This window comes from Salmo salar, chromosome 04 (assembly GCF_965601325.2).
Source record: "Salmo salar chromosome 04, fSalSal1, whole genome shotgun sequence".
Classification (NCBI taxonomy): Eukaryota; Metazoa; Chordata; class Actinopteri; order Salmoniformes; family Salmonidae; genus Salmo; species Salmo salar.
The window spans coordinates 42,072,064-42,089,108 of NC_138294.1; positions in this window are offsets into that span (position 1 = coordinate 42,072,064).

Consider the following 17,045-nt stretch of genomic DNA (forward strand, 5'->3'; position numbering starts at 1 on the left):
AGTAGTTTAGCTCAACCAGTAGGCAGCTCTCAGCTGTGCTTCCCTTTATTTTTTACCAGGTAAGTTGACTGAGAACACATTCTCATTTACAGCAACAACCTGGGAAATAGTTACAGGGGAGAGGAGGGGGATGAATGAGCCAATTGTAAGCTGGGGATGATTAGGTGACCATGATGGTATGAAGGACAACTTGGGAATTTAGCCAGGACACCGGGGTTAACACCCCTACTCTTACGATAAGTGCCATGGCATCTTTAATGACCTCAGAGAGTCAGGACACCCGTTTAACATCCCATCCGAAAGACAGCACCCTATACAGGGCAGTGTCCCCAGTCACTGCCCTGGGGGATTGGGATATTTTTTTAGACCAGAGGAAAGAGTGCCTCCTACTTGCCCTCCAACACCACTTCCAGCAGCATCTGGTCTCCCATCCAGGGACTGACCAGGACCAACCCTGCTTTGCTTCAGAAGCAAGCCAGCAGTGGGATGCAGGGTGGTATGCTGCTGGTTATAGTCTATAATGGTTTGCAAGCCCTGCCACATCCGACGAGCGTCAGAGCCAGTGTAGTATGATTCAATCTTAGTCCTGTATTGACGCTTTGCCTGTTTGATGATTCGTCGGCGGGTATAGTGGGATTTCTTAAAAGCTTCCAGGTTAGAGTCCCACTCCTTGAAAGCGGCAGCTCTAGCCTTTAGCTCAGTGCGGATGTTGCCTGTAATTCATGGCTTTTGGTTGGGGTATGTACGTACGGTCACTGTGGGGACGATGTCATCGATGCACTTATTGATGAAGCCAATGACTGATCTGGTGAACTCCTCAATGCCATCGGAGGAATGCTGGAACATATTCCAGTCTGTGCTAGCAAAACAGTCCTGTAGCTTAGCATCTGCTTCATCTGACAATTTTTTTATTGATCTACTCACTGGTGCTTCCTGCTTTAATTTTTGCTTGTAAGCAGGAATCAGAAGGATAGAATTATGGTCAGATTTTCCAAATGGAGGGTGAGGGAGAGCTTTGTATGCATCTCTGTGTGTGGAGTAAAGGTGATTCAGAGTTTTTATTCCTCTTGTTGCACATTTAACATGCTGATAGAAATTTGGTAAAACGGATTTAAGTTTCCCTGCATTAAAGTCTCCGGCTACTAAGAGCGCCACCTCTGGGTGAGCATTTTCTTGTCTGCTTATGGCGGAATACAGCACATTCAATGCTGTTTTAGTGCCAGCCTCTGACTGTGATGGTATGTAAACAGCTATGAAAAATACAGATGAAAACTCTCTAGGTAGATAGTGTGGTCTACGTCTTATCATGAGATACTCTACCTCAGGCGAGCAATAGCTCGAGACTTCCTTAGATATCGTGCACCAGCTGTTATTTACAAAAATACATAGTCCGCCGCCACTTGTCTTAACAGACGCCGCTGTTCTATCCTGCCAGTGCAGCGTAGAACCAGCCAGCTGTATGTTGATAGTGTCGTCGTTCAGCTACGACTCCGTGAATGTCCCGTTGGTAGTTTAATCTTCCGTGTAGGTCACCTATTTTATTGTCCAAAGATTGCACGTTTGCTAGCAGAATGGAACGAAGTGGTGGTTTATTCGATTGCCTACGCATTCTCAGATGGCAGCCCGTCCTCCGGCCCCTTTTTCTCCGCCTCACTTTTGCCTTCCAAGAATAATAATACTCCCATCAGACTTTTTATTGTAAGGCACTCTTCACCTAGGGGTGTGTGCTCAGCCTCCTCCTTTACTCTCTGTACACCCATGACTGTGTAGCCACGCACGTCTCCAACTCAATCATTAAGTTTGCTGATGACACAACAGACTGATTACCAACAATGATGGGACAGCCTACATGGAGGGGGTGAGAGCCCAGGTGGAGTGGTGCCAGGAAAATAGTCTCTCCCACTACACTGTTTGTGGACTGAAGGAGACAGCAGAGAGAGCACACCCATCCACATCTACGGGGCCGCAGTGGAGTCAGTCAAAAGCTCCAAGTTCCTTGGCGTGCACATCACTAACGACCTGAAATGGTCCCTTAAAAAAAAAAATATGTATTGTCAAAAACACCGGATAGGTGCAGTGAAATGTGTTGTTTTACAGGGTCAGCAATAGTAGTACAGTGCTACAGAGCAAAGTAGGTTTAAGTGCCTTGCTCAAGGGCACATCAAAATATTTTTCACCTTGTTGGTATTTGAATCAGCATTTTGGTTACTGGCCCAACACTCTAACTGCTAGGCTACCTGCCTACAATGTGGTAAAAAAAGGTGCAACAGCGCTTCTTCAACCTCAAGAGGCTTAAGAAATTCGGCTTGGCCCCTAAGACCCTCACAAACTTCTATAGATGCACCACTGAGAGCATCCTGTCGGGCTACCACCCAGTACTCTACCCTGCACCTTAGAGACTGCTTTGCCCTATATATATAGTCATTGAACACTGGCCACTTTAATAATGTTTACATACTTTTGACCCACTTTATATGTATATACTGTATTCTAGTCATGGCTCATCCTATATAACTACTGCTGTACACACCTTTCTATTCAGATACTGTCCATACACACCATTATATATATATATATATATATATATATATATATATATATATATATATATATATATATATATATATATATATATATATATATATATATATACATACACACACTGAACAAAAATATAAACGCAACATGTAAAGTGTTGGTCCCATGTTTCATGAGCTGAAATAAAAAGATCCTAGAAATGTTCAACATGCACAAAAGCGTATTTCTCTCAAATGTTGTGCACAAATTTGTTTACATTCCTGTTAGTGAGCATTTCTCCGTTGTCAAGATAATCCATTCATCTGACAGGTGTGGCATATCAAGAAGCTGATTAAACAGTATGATCATTACACAGGTGCACCTTGTGCTGGGGACAATAAAAGGCCACTCTAAAATGTGACATTTTGTCACACAATACAATGCTGCAGATGTCTCAAGTTTTGAGGGAGTATGCAATTGGCATGCTGACTGCAGGAATGTCTACCAGAGCTGTTACCAGAAAGTTAATTGAAAGTTGAAAGTTAATTTCTCGACCAATGTCGTTTTCTTCAAAGGAGGGGACACTCTTGACCCAAACTGCTATAGACCTATATCCATCCTACCCTGCCTTTCTAAGGTCTTCGAAAGCCAAGTCAACAAACAGATTACCGACCATTTCGAATCCCACCGCACCTTCTCCGCTATGCAACCTGGTTTCAGAGCTGGTCATGGGTGCACCTCAGCCACGCTCAAGGTCCTAAACGATATCGTAACCGCTATCGATAAGAAACAATACTGTGCTGCCGTTTTCATTGACCTGGCCAAAGCTTTCGACTCTGTCAATCACCACATCCTCATCGGCAGACTCAACAGCCTTGGTTTCTCTAATGATTGCATCGCCTGGTTCACCAACTACTTCTCTGATAGAGTTCAGTGTGTCAAATCGGAGGGCCTGTTGTCCGGACCTCTGGCAGTCTCTATGGGGGTGCCACAGGGTTCAATTCTTGGGCCAACTCTTTTCTCTGTATACATCAATGATGTCGCTCTTGCTGCTGGTGAGTCTCTGATCCACCTCTACGCAGACGACACCATTCTGTATACTTCTGGCCCTTCTTTGGACATTGTGTTAACAACCCTCCAGACGAGCTTCAATGCCATACAACTCTCCTTCCGTGGCCTCCAACTGCTCCTAAATACAAGTAAAACTAAATGCATGCTCTTCAACTGATCGCTGCCTGCACCTGCCCGCCTGTCCTGCATCACTACTCTGGACGGTTCTGACTTATGGTTCTGAATATGTGGACAACTACAAATACCTAGGTGTCTGGTTAGACTGTAAACTCTCCTTCCAGACTCACATCAAACATCTCCAATCCAAAGTTAAATCAAGAATTGGCTTCCTATTTCGCAACAAAGCATCCTTCACTCATGCTGCCAAACATACCCTCGTAAAACTGACCATCCTACCGATCCTCGACTTTGGCGATGTAATTTACAAAATAGCCTCCAATACCCTACTCAACAAACTGGATGCAGTCTATCACAGTGCCATCCGTTTTGTCACCAAAGCCCCATATACTACCCACCACTGCGACCTGTACGCTCTCGTTGACTGGCCTTCGCTTCATAATCGTCGCCAAACCCACTGGCTCCAGGTCATCTACAAAGACCCTGCTAGGTAAAGTCCCCCCTTATCTCCGCTCACTGGTCACCATAGCAGCACCCACCTGTAGCACGCGCTCCAGCAGGTATATCTCTCTGGTCACCCCCAAAGCCAATTCCTCCTTTGGCTGTCTCTCTTTCCAGTTCTCTGCTGCCAATGACTGGAACGAACTACAAAAATCTCTGAAACTGGAAACACTTATCTCCCTCACTAGCTTTAAGCACCAGCTGTCAGAGCAGCTCACAGATCACTGCACCTGTACATAGCCCATCTATAATTTAGCCCAAACAACCTCTTCCCCTACTGTATTTATTTATTTTATTTATTTTATTTTGCCCCTTTGCACCCCATTATCTCTATTTCTACTTTGCACTTTATTCTACTACAAATCTACCATTCCAGTGTTTTACTTGCTATATTGTATTTACTTTGCCACCACTGTCTTTTTTTTGCCTTTACCTCCCTTATCTCACCTCATTTGCTCACATTGTACATAGACTTATTTTTCTACTGTATTATTGACTGTATATTTGTTTTACTCCATGTGTAACTCTGTGTTGTTGTATGTTGTCGAACTGCTTTGCTTTATCTTGGCCAGGTCGCAATTGTAAATGAGAACTTGTTCTCAACTTGCCTACCTTGTTAAATAAAGGTGAAATAAAATAAAATTAAATTCGGGAATTTGGCAGTGTGTTCAACCGGCCTCACAACCACAGACCACGTGTATGGTGTCGTGTGGGCGAGCGGTTTGCTGACATCAACGTTGTGAACAGAGTGCCCAATGGTGACGGCGGGGTTATGGTATGGGCAGGCATTGCATTTTATCAATGGAAATTTGAATGCACAGAGATAGCGTGACGAGATCCTGAGGCCCATTGCCGTGCCATTTATCCGCCGCCATCCCCTCATGTTTGAGCATGATAATGCACAGCCCCATGTTGCAAGGATCTGTACACAATTCCTGGAAGCTGCAAATGTACCAGTTCTTCCATGGCCTGCATTCTCACCAGACATGTCATTTATTGAGTATGTTTGGGATGCTCTGGATCGACGTGTTCCAGTTCCCGCCAATATTCTGAAACTTTGCATAGACATTAAAGAGGATTAGGACCACATTCCACAAGCCACAAGCCACAATCAACAGCTTAATCAACTCTATGCAAAGAGTGTCGTGCTGCTTGAGGCAAATGGTGGTCACACCAGATAATGACTGGTTATCTGATCAACGCCCCTACTTTTTTTTAAAGGTATCTGTGACCAACAGATGCGTATCTGTATTCCCAGTCATGGGAAATCCATAGATTAGGGCCTAATGAATTAATTTCAATTCACAACAAAATGTGTAATAAGTCAAGGGGTGTGAATACTTTCTGAAGGCAATGTATACTGAACAAAAATATAAATGCAACATGCAAAAATTTCAAAGACTTCGAGTTACAGGTAATATAAACGCAACATTATATTAGCTGTAACTCGAAAGTCTTTGAAATTGTTACATATTGCATTTATATTTTTGTTCTTCATTTTGTTCTTTACGTGTTGCCTTCAGAAAGTATTCACAGCCCTTGACTGATACACATTTTGTTGTGCTACAGCCTGGGGGGGGGTGAAAAATGAAAAGCTGAAATGTCTTGCGTCAATAAGTATTCAACCCCTTTTTATGGCAAGCCTAACTAAGTTCAGGAGTAAAATTTTGCAAGTCACATAATAAGTTGCATGGACTCACTCTGTGTGCAATAAAAGTGTTAAACATGATTTTTGAATGACTACTGTGGTGGCTAATTTCTGTATTATCAAATGAGGAGGATCCAACTTCACACACCAGTCAGAGTTATACTTAAACTACATTTTTAATAATAATAGCTTTGCAATAGCACTTGACTTTCAATGATGCGTCATTTCTAATGAACCATTGAAAGTGACAACACAAAAGTACAAAGATATTTTATAACCAAGATACACCCCTCTCAACCTACATGACGAACAACAGATACATAGAATGGTCACAAGGTTAAGATTTGTATGAAAGGTATCTACTTCATTGTAAAGACCAGTGTCTGGTCCTCCTACTCCAAACTGGAACCGTCTCTCCCTGGTACGGTATAGAACAGAACCATTAGCTCATGTTCTCTGGAATGCTCTTTAGGTTTTATCACCCAAAGACATCGTAAATCTCCTCCGTCAGTGCTATCTCATAGAGGCCCTCCTCAGTAAAACATACACACAATAGTTAACAGAATACTCTATTCTGTCGAATAAAACAACCATTATAATACAATACAAGCATTATAACATAATCTTGCAATTTCCACGACACTACCTCATCTCTGTACCCCACACATCTGTAAGGACCAGGGAGATTTTCCAATGCCTCGCAAAGATGCATACAAAAAGCAGACATTTATAAGAATATTTTGAAGATAAATACACAATGCAGAGGATGAGAGGACTAAAAACTAGAGCACTAATGGTCAATAGCGAATTGTAAATAGGAGTTGGGTTTCAGTTCAACATCTGTACAGAATCTGTGGAATGTTACTCCTGAACTCAGAGCGACGTATGCCACACTGTCATTGGTCTGTACATTGAGTCGGGGGCAGGATACTTGTTATTTGGCCATTGGCCAAGTTGTACTGCAAGGACTTCTGATTGGTCAACCTCAGGCTAGGGTGGGGGGTTATAAATGGCATCCTGTTCCTTTGTTCGGAGGGGAAAATCTGAGGACAGGGGAGACTGAACATCTGAACATCTACCTCCCAGCATAACATCTTGATTTGTCCTCTCTGAATAAATCTATTTTTCTCCCCCTGATTTGCTTTGGAGTTTGTGTTATTGAAGAATAACATACATTAATAACTACACCATGCTCAAAGAGATATTCAATGTGCTAGCAATTACACTTTGGATGGTGTATCAATACACCCAGTCACTACAAAGACACAGGCATCCTTCCTAACTCAGTTGCCGGAGATGTAGGAAACAGTTGAGGGATTTCACCATGAGGCCAATGGTGACTTTAATGGCTGTGATAGGAGAAAACTGGGGATGGATCAATAACATTATAGTTACTCCACAATTCTAACCTAATTGACAGAGTGAAAAGAAAGAAGCCTGTACAGGAAAAAAAATATTACAAAAAATGTATCCCGTTTGGAACAAGGCACTACAGTAATAATGCAAAAAAATGTGGCAAATCAAATCACTTTTTTCCTTAATACAAAGTGTTATCTTTGGGTGATAAGAGAATTATCTAATAAAGGTAAATTAATCAATAAACCATTATGAATTATAAGTAATGTAGCATGATTCATGAATAATCAATGTAATGATCAATTAGTCCCAGAAAGTCTAGTAGAGGCTGGAGGGGGAGAGAAATATGTGTGTGTATTTAGTGGGCCCAAGAGGGAAGGAGCCAGATGGTAAAGGGAGTAGAAACTTCAAGGGGTTCCTAACCTTGAGGGAAAGGAACAGGCTGAGCTGGATAGTGATTAACAGTGTGGGAAGTCAAAGGGGGATGTAATTCACCAACAGTTTGTGTGTAAATGCATGTGCTTAAGCAAGCAAGAAAATATATAATGACTGTTTTGTTATCCTGACCTCAGAACGTTCTCTGAATAAAGCTGAATGAACCTTTTGCAGAAAGCTGAGTCCTTGCCTAATTATTTAACCCATTGTCTTACAAACCTTGGGCATTAGTCAAGGCGTATTGATTATTGATTATCATCATTAAGATATAAAATTATTTTAACATTGGGGCAAATCCACTGAGTACCACTCCATATTTTCAAGCATAGTGGTGGCTATGTTGTTATGGGTATGCTTGTAATTGTTAAGTACTGACGAAAACATGGTTCAGTCTGTTTTCCACCAGACACTGGGAAATGAATTCACCTTTCAGCAGGACCTAGAACACAAGGCCAAATCTACACTGGTATTTCTTACCAAGAAGGCAGTGAGTGGCCAAGTTACAGTTTTGACTTAAATCTGCTTGAAAATCTATGGAAAGACCTGAAGATGATTGTCTAGCAATGATCAACAACCAATTTTCCAGGTGTGGAAAGTTCTTAGAGACGTACCCAGAAAGACTCACAGCTGTAATCGCCAAATGTGATTCTAACATTTATTAACTCAAGAGGTTGAATACTTTATTTTGTGTTTCATTTTCATAAATGTTTTACAAAAGTTAGAATTTTTCTTCCACTTTCACATTACAGAGTATTTTGTATAGATCGTTGACAAAAGATAAAAATATAATCAATTTTATCTCACTTTGTAACATTCTGGACTCTGACCTTGCTCGTTAGGATATTTCTTCATTTCTATTTATTTTTTACTTTTGGGATTATGTGCGTACTGTTTTGTATTGCTAGGTATTATTACTGCACTGTTAGAGCTAGAAACACAAGCATTTCGCTGCACCTGCGATAACTTCTGCATATCTGTGAACAAGACCAATAAACTTTTATTTGATTTGGCTTTCTGTTGTAGCTACAGGTAACTGCCAAAATAAAGGAAACACTTGAGTAAATAAGGGATACAAAGTATATTGAAAGCAGGTGCTTCCACACAGGTGTGGTTCCTGAGTTAATTAAGCAATTAACATCCCATCATGCTTAGGCTACCATGACTAGAATAAGAGATCTCAGTGACTGAAAGAAGGGTCTCAAAGGTGCATAGGGGGTTTAAAGGGGGTAGGTGGGTGTGTGTGTGTCTCAGTCACCAGATCTCAACCCAATTGAACACTTTGGTGGATTCTGGAGCGTCACCTGAGACAGCGTTCTGGTGGCTCGTGGTGGCCCAACGCCCTATTAAGACACTTGTTGGTGTTTCCTTTATTTTGGCAGTTGCCTGTACATACATAAACTAAATACCCTAAAACCTCAGATAATGGTTGTTTATTATTATTTCATGAGAATCACCAGTAACCAAATACAATCAAAGTAGTTCTCCACTGGTTGTGGATTGCAATTGGCTCTATTTTCTTTGACCCCCTAGAATTTTTTTGTATTTACTGCTATACACTGTATAAACTAGAAAGCCCTGGGCAAAAGGACACAGCCAGAGACTGTCTCAGTCAGCTTGACATAGCCTACTGACAGTTATATAACAAGCTTCCCAGACTGTAGTCTGTTGAGGATAGGATACGTGCACTGGGGCATTAATGACTGCAGGCAGAGCAGGGCAATATAACAAGGCCACACTGCTGTTATTAAACTTACTGGAGGAGTGCCAGGTTGACAGGCCATGCAAGGACACGGGTTTAAAACCACAATGTACATCTCTGGCCACTAGAGTGCAGTGTTAGTCTTTACATATGAAAGCAGTGAATGGCATACTGAACAAAGGAATAGTTACTCTGTGGACAGACGTAACAGTCATTTTAGTTGGACTTCTGGTCTACAGACAGACCCAAATGTATGCAATGTATCTCTCTAAAATCTGCCCTGACAGTGTAACCATGTGATAATTTTGATTGATTGACTGTAAGTATTGACCTTAAGACATTGAGCCGGAAAATCGCTGTCTGCTTGATGCTTCAAATAACATGTGTGTTTAAATTGTGAAGGCATGTTGTATGTACATATAGGTATTTGCATCAATTCTAAAATGATCACAGCAGAATCTGCCCTTTAGGAAGTGTGAGAACACCATTACTGCAGAGGAAGGTGGATTTGATATGAGCTATGCTGTCAGCTGTATTGTATTACAGGTGGTTCAACAGATGAGTGGAAGAAGCCAAATACCTTTTACTTCATGAATAAGTGAAAATCACAAGAATTACCATCTAAACAACAATTTTGATCCCCTTAGGATATTGCAATGCATGAGTGTAATTCAATTAATGAATATCTATATTGTGTCCTTTCAAATACACTCGATTTATTTTCCAATAAAAGTAAATAAAAACAGTAGAGAAGAATTTGCACCCGTTTCAAAAACTCTTGTCTCATGCTGTGTCAGTCTGGTGCTATTGTCATGAAAGGTTATGGGGGTTTAGCTGTGGGAACATGACTCACAAAGTTGGCCTGTTTGGCTCTGTGTTTGGGTTGGGGAGATGGGCAAGGGAAATGCTCTATAAATGGAAAACTGCATCCCAAAGTGGGCTGGAGCCAGCAGCTGCCGGCTGACATGGTGTGCTGTGACAAATGGCATACTATTCCCTATAGTGCACTACTTTTGACAAGCGTCTATAGGGCTTGTGTCAAAAGTAGTGCACTATATGGGGAACAGGGTGTCATTTGGGACACAGCCAGCGTGCTGTGACAGCGCTCTGCACTTTCTGCCTGAGTGAGATTGTTCTAGTTATTCATAGAACGGACAAAAATCACATGAGGTGACAGCCACCTACAGAGCGGGCCAGGGTTTCATGTGTTCTTGTGTTGGTCTGGTCACACTGACTACTCTGTAAAACAGCGTTGGTGTCAATTCCTTGTCAATTCAGGAAGTAAACTGGAATTCCAATCTTCCTCAATGCTTCTCTGAGACATTTGTAAAAAATTATAATTGGAATTTCACTTTACTTCCTGAATTGAGCCCAACCCTGCTGCAATTTTTTTTAATCCATATCAAGAGGACGCCATCCCAAATGATTAGATGTGGATGTGGATAAAGGAGAGGGGGCCGGGCTTAGATGAGGGGGCCTCATGTCAGTGTGCTGTCATTGCACAGACATGTGTGAGATTCATCCTGGATTGCAGGATTCCCCTTGGGTAACCAACAGCTCCCTTCCTCCACATCCATCACCCTATTTAGCCACTTTCACTCTAAAATATTTCAAATGTATTCAATATGGCAAATACACTTGAAACTTACGATCACAGAAAGGATGTTGAATGACATTGGACTTGCCCTTGGACGACTTTCATTTCAAAAGTCCAGTTTCCCTAAAGTATCTGTTCTGTGTAGTCCCTAACTACACACACAGGATATTCTCAGTTCTGCTTAGGACAGATACTGATGACATAAGGGGAAACCTGATTGCTCAATGGATCTGTGCTCAAGTTTGTAGGCCAACACAAAAGCCGGTGTTGTGCCGAAAATCTCTCTCCCCCCCCCCCCCCCCCCCCCCCCCCTTGTGTGAACGCGCACACACTCAATTCTTCATTGTTGCGACTTGCTTGCTGGTTGAGATTTCTGCTCTTCACTCCGTTGTCAGTTTAGCCTACATTTCACTGATCTTAGTAGCAGAAAGCATTTTTTATTTGTGTCCTTCAAGGCTGCTGTCAATGATCACGTTAGCCTGCGTTTCATTTTTTTTATTTTTATGTCGGTTTGATAGCGGGGGAGGCACAAGTAATGTCTGCAGTTTTCGGTTTGGCTATTTGTTTCAAGTGTATTAGTCTATAAATATATTTTTTTGCCAAAATGTGTAATCTCTCCCAAGTCTTATTCGACTAGTAGTTGTTCTGAAATGTTTACTGCTTGCCTAGATTTTACTCCCTCCTTTATGTTTAATATAACACATATACATTAATTATTAATTTTGGTTCCCTATCCTGACGTGAAGTTTGTTCTATAGAAAGTATTTGACTAGCGACAAAATTAAGGAAATTAGAAGGCGGGGAGGATTGTTGCATGCCCCTTCTAAATTCCTTAATTGTGTGGCTAGGGGGGAGAAGAATTTCGACAGGCAAGAAAATGGCCTTGCCGAAATCCCCCCCCCCCCCCCCTCCCCTCCCCCAACTTCCTTAATTTTGTGGCTGGAGTCAAATACTTTCTATAGAACAAACTTCACGTCAGGATAGGCAACCGAAATGAATAACTCATGTCTTTGTGTTATATTAAACATAGAGGAGGGAGTAAAATGTAGGCAAGCAGTAAACATTTCAGAACAACTACTAGTCGAATAAGACTTGGGAGAGATTAAGAATTTTGGCAAAGAGATATATTTATAGACTAATACACTTGAAACAAATAGCCAAACCGAAAACTGAAGACATTACGAGTGCCTCCCCCGCTATCAAACCGACATAAAAGAATTATGAAACGCAGCCTGTGATCATAAAAAATGCTTTCTGCTACTAGGATCAGTGAAATGTAGGCTAAACTGACAAGTGAAGGGCAGAAATCTCAACTAGCAAGCAAGTCACAACAATGAAGAATTGAGTGTGTGCGCGTTCACACAGGGGGGGGGGGGGGGGGGGTTCTGGCAGGCGGGAGATTTTCGGCACAACACCTGTTTCATCGGAACTAATTTACATATAAGATGACAAAGGCTTAGTATCCAAAAGTGCAATTATTTTGACTTTGATAGTGGATAGGCTCGTTAGACTGATGGATGGAAATGCAGATTTTCAGAAAATAGAAACATATCCAAGAATTACATAATTTGACTAGAGGTGTATTTATTTTGGCCAATCCATTTACATTACATCTGAACAGTCTTTTGCGTTGAGCCAGATGTCATTCATTTCAATAGGGCCTGTGCTCTTGTGGTTGAAGCCTCCGTCTTTAGTGCAGCCAGTGTCCGTCAATAGAACAGGAATTTAGCAAACTACAGAACAAGATGAAAACATAACCGGCGCCAGAAGGAATCAGTTGGACGGGCATTTGATTTCCATTGGCAGGCCCGGTTTTTCACGGGACCTCCTATGTGCACGCGCTTGCACGTATTTTTTTTAAATGGGTGTAATAGTAAAGACCATGGGCAGCTCATGAGTTTCAAGTTTGGGGAAGTTTACAATTTATCCCACTATTTCTACCGATCTGCGTGACAGATATGAATATTTATATTTGCACGTTTTAGTGGAACAGTTTCATTTCAATAATAACGTTTTCGTTTTCTAAAATTCATTGGCACGTGGTTAATAATAAAAATATGAAGTAAAATGATACAAATCTAAAAGTTCAAATGCAACTATGGCGAGAGCACTAACCTGTGTCATATGGACACATTGATATGCTGTAAAGAGAGAAATGAGAGCATAGGACTCAGAGATAGTATAGTATAGTATAGACCAATGCCGCAGTAGCCTACACCTAGAACTTCCATCATCAACTAGGTGAAAAACATAGGCCTAAAGCCGACAAATAAAAACAGTAGCAAATATCCTGATGAAAATTCCGGTTATTTCAATCACATTCATCTCTCTTCTACGCCTGTGTGCCTCCCAAGTCTATCTGTCTTGACATGAGCAATTGTTAGTGAAGTTCAACGCTTTATCAAATCATTAGAGTCCGGCCCGAAGCTGTGGCTAACAATCTTACAACATTGTATCAACGGGCCTATTCCGGGCCTTCAAAGTTTCCTGCGCCAGTTAACTCGCGACAGAAAGCTGTTTTTTTTATTACCTTTCCACTGGATATATGGGATCATGATATTTTGCCCTTTCACACCGAGGCTTGGGGATTATCCAGGCCGGGAGTGTTGGGACGAATGATGGAACTGAGCAACTATCATTCACAATGGATGTTAAAAAACAGACTTTGTTGACTTGTGTGAGGCGAAGAAAAAATGAGTGGTGTGCGTGATGAGTTAAGACGATCACAAATAAGACATTGCCAAATGGGCACTTACCAACATATGCATGATTTCTGGAGATGCACCATATCTTCGCCACATCCCTCTCCCCTTCTTGATATAGCATTTGAAATATATCAAGACACATTATCTTCACACATATTGTAGAAGCTTTTCACTGACAGCAGCAACTCAGTCATCTAGACCACAGCAAAAAATAAATAAATAAATAAGCTAATGATTCTCTGTGGCTAAGTCATGCTTCCTAGTGAAGAGTTTTGAATTATTTTATTTAGAAAGGAGTTATATAATTTTGGCAACACATCTATTTACTTTAACGTCCTAACAGTGCACTGCGCATCCGCCAACTTTAATTTTCAATTCACAAGAGGCTGAAACCAGAGATCTGGATATGACGAGGATATGCTCATGTCTCCGCCCTGACAATGGTCTTGGGTCTGCATATTATTCACATTGAAACGCATTGGGTTTATACTGGACAGATGTTGAAACTATATCACCGGAGAAAGCATCCGAGCGAGCGAAACTGTAGGGACAGAAATAGTATGAGATGCCATACATACTCTTTTGTTCCAGACAGCATCAGATACATGGTCTTCACATAACGAGACAAGAGGGGCGCTGTTTCGCTCGCTCAGGTGCTTTAACTGAGATTGATGTGTCCCTCTGTCCGCGCGCGTCTCGGTCAAATAAATGTTCAATATTCAATATTTTATTTGGAAGGGCAAGGAGGTACGGTAGGGCAGGCTAGGCCCCCTAAGACCCGCCCATAACGCCCACCCTGGAAGAAAATATAATCAAACTTCATTTAAAAGCTGTCTCAAATAGCCGCATGTCCCTTTTAATATGCGGGAATCGACACTGTTCTGTGATCAGCAGAGATTTCAGCAAATAAACTCCTGTTTCTTTATACCTCAGTAAAATAGAGATAAATAGTATTTTTTTGTAGTTACTAACTCCGACATGGTCTTTTTGTAAATACTAACTCCGTCAGGAGTCTTTGGAAAAAGCCTATGGGGTCAAAGCCTATGGAGAAATTATGGGTTTATGGATAAACCCCGAAAATAAGATCTGTGGTAAACACGGGTTTAGGAGATCTTATACATTTTAGTCTATGAGATAATCTTTATCAGCTAACGTAATTTTTTGTAAATTTTGAAGCATTTACGTAATAGAAAAAGTGCATAACGCACATAAAGGCTTCATCATTCATAAAGGTCATGTTAACTGACTGATATTATCTCATAGAACGAAAGGTATAAGATCTCCAAAGCCTGTGAGCGACTGCATTTCCTGATTTATTGTCGTTTTAGATTTGGTTCATTAAGAAATGCTTCCAGCCATGACTGAATTCAAAAGTGAGTTGGTTTCCGGGTGTGGTTTGATGTGGGTGTCTCTTGTGTGTTCTCAGGTAGGGAGAGCCAAATTTTTTAGCCAATAAGCTTCAGGCTGGTGTGCAACAATGTTAAAATTGGTTTGACTTTGGATAAGGACCTCAATAAATTACACAATGTCAATGGGACAATATTTTCATGTTGCACATCTTTTAGTTGTCTCATTAATGCTTTAAATATTTCTATATTCATTTCTACAATTTATAGTTGGTTTGAGGTTTTTAAGTAATTTACATTTGGAGCTATGGACCTTTTAAAATATTGTCTCATACATTGTGTAATTTACTGATTGTCCCTAACTAGCCCCATAGGGATATCAAATGTGAAACCAAATTGATCATGGGCATTAATATCAGGTCCCACTGAAAACTGTTATGGTACCCTTCAATCCGTAAAAAAAATCCTATCACAAATCTCAGTTTTGGACGAGACTGACTACAACATTTGTCTATTTACACCTTGTTGTCCATTTTGACACTAGAATAAATGTTTCTGACTCATATCGACGCCACGTAGGCCATTTTCAAAATGAGAAGTTGCTTCTTAGGGGTAGTCCACAATGCTATATCAACTGATTTTTTAAACTTTTTTTTGTCTCGTGTTTAATTTATACAACAACAATCCGACCTTTGTTTAGCATTATCTAGTCCAAATATGGTATGATTCCACTATTTGTATCGTTTGAATTTCTTTCAATGGGGGACTTTTATTTTGAAGGCGAACAGCAAATTAGGTACAAACTCCGCCATGATTCTTTGGAAAAAGCCTATGGAGAAATTAAGGGTTTATGGATAAACCCCGAAAATAAGATCTGTGGTAAACACGGGCTTAGGAGATCTTATACACTTTAGTCTATGAGATCATCTTCATCAGCCAACGTCACTTTTGGTACATTTTGAAGCATTTATGTAATAGAATAAGTACATATCGCACATAAATGCTTCATAATTCATAAAGGTCATGTTAACTGACTGATATTATCTCATAGAACAAAAGGTATAAGATCTCCAAAGCCTGTGAGCGACTGCATTTCCTGATTTATTGTCGTTTTAGATTTAGTTCATTAAGAAATGCTTCCAGCCATGACTGAATTCAAAAGTGAGTTGGTTTCGGGGTGTGGTTTGATGTGGGTGTCTCTTGTGTATTCTCAGGTAGGGAGAGCCAAAATGTTTAGACAATAAGCTTCAGCCGGTTGGTGTGCAACAATGTCAAAATTGGTTTGACTTTGGAAAGGGACCTCAATAAATTCCACAATGTAAATGGGACAATATTTTCATGTTGCGCATCTTTTAGTTGTCTCATTAATGCTTTTTATTTTTTATTTAATGCATGTATTATATCTTTGTACTCCCTGACGAAGGCCATGCAGCCGAAACGGGTCAGAGTTTTTAAACTTTGTTTCCACTGAACATGCCACACAAATGAAGGCATTTTAATTAATTATATTAAAGAGTGCCTTGTTCCTCCTTTTCGTTTGATGACCAATTTACCACTTTTTCCAAAGAGCACCTTCTGTCTAGCAAAATCTACTATTGTGTACCTTAGCAGTGCTTGCTTCCCTTCGTTTTTGTTTACATATACATATTGTAATTTGTAACATATCAAAATAGATGATGGACATCAACAAATGAATACATACCATACGAAATGTAACACACCATACCAATTGGAGTGTCCCAGATTTACATTTACAGTGAGGGATTCAACTAATCTGGCCAGGACCCAGGGTAGGCGTGTTTTGCACTCAGTAAAGGTTGATTGTATTAGTTTTGGAACCGGACTGCCTCTGCCTCCCAGGCGTGAGCCAGGTGCCCTGTTCAAAGCCCGTGGCGAAATCGTCTTAATTATGTAGGTGGAGTAATGAGTAGAAATCTGTGTTTTTAACATGCCTTTATCTGCCTTCCCAATGAAACCTAGTTTAAAAACGTAAACATTTTATGGAAAAGAGATGTTGTATGTTTCTTGATGATACACCATGCTGTCTTGTCGA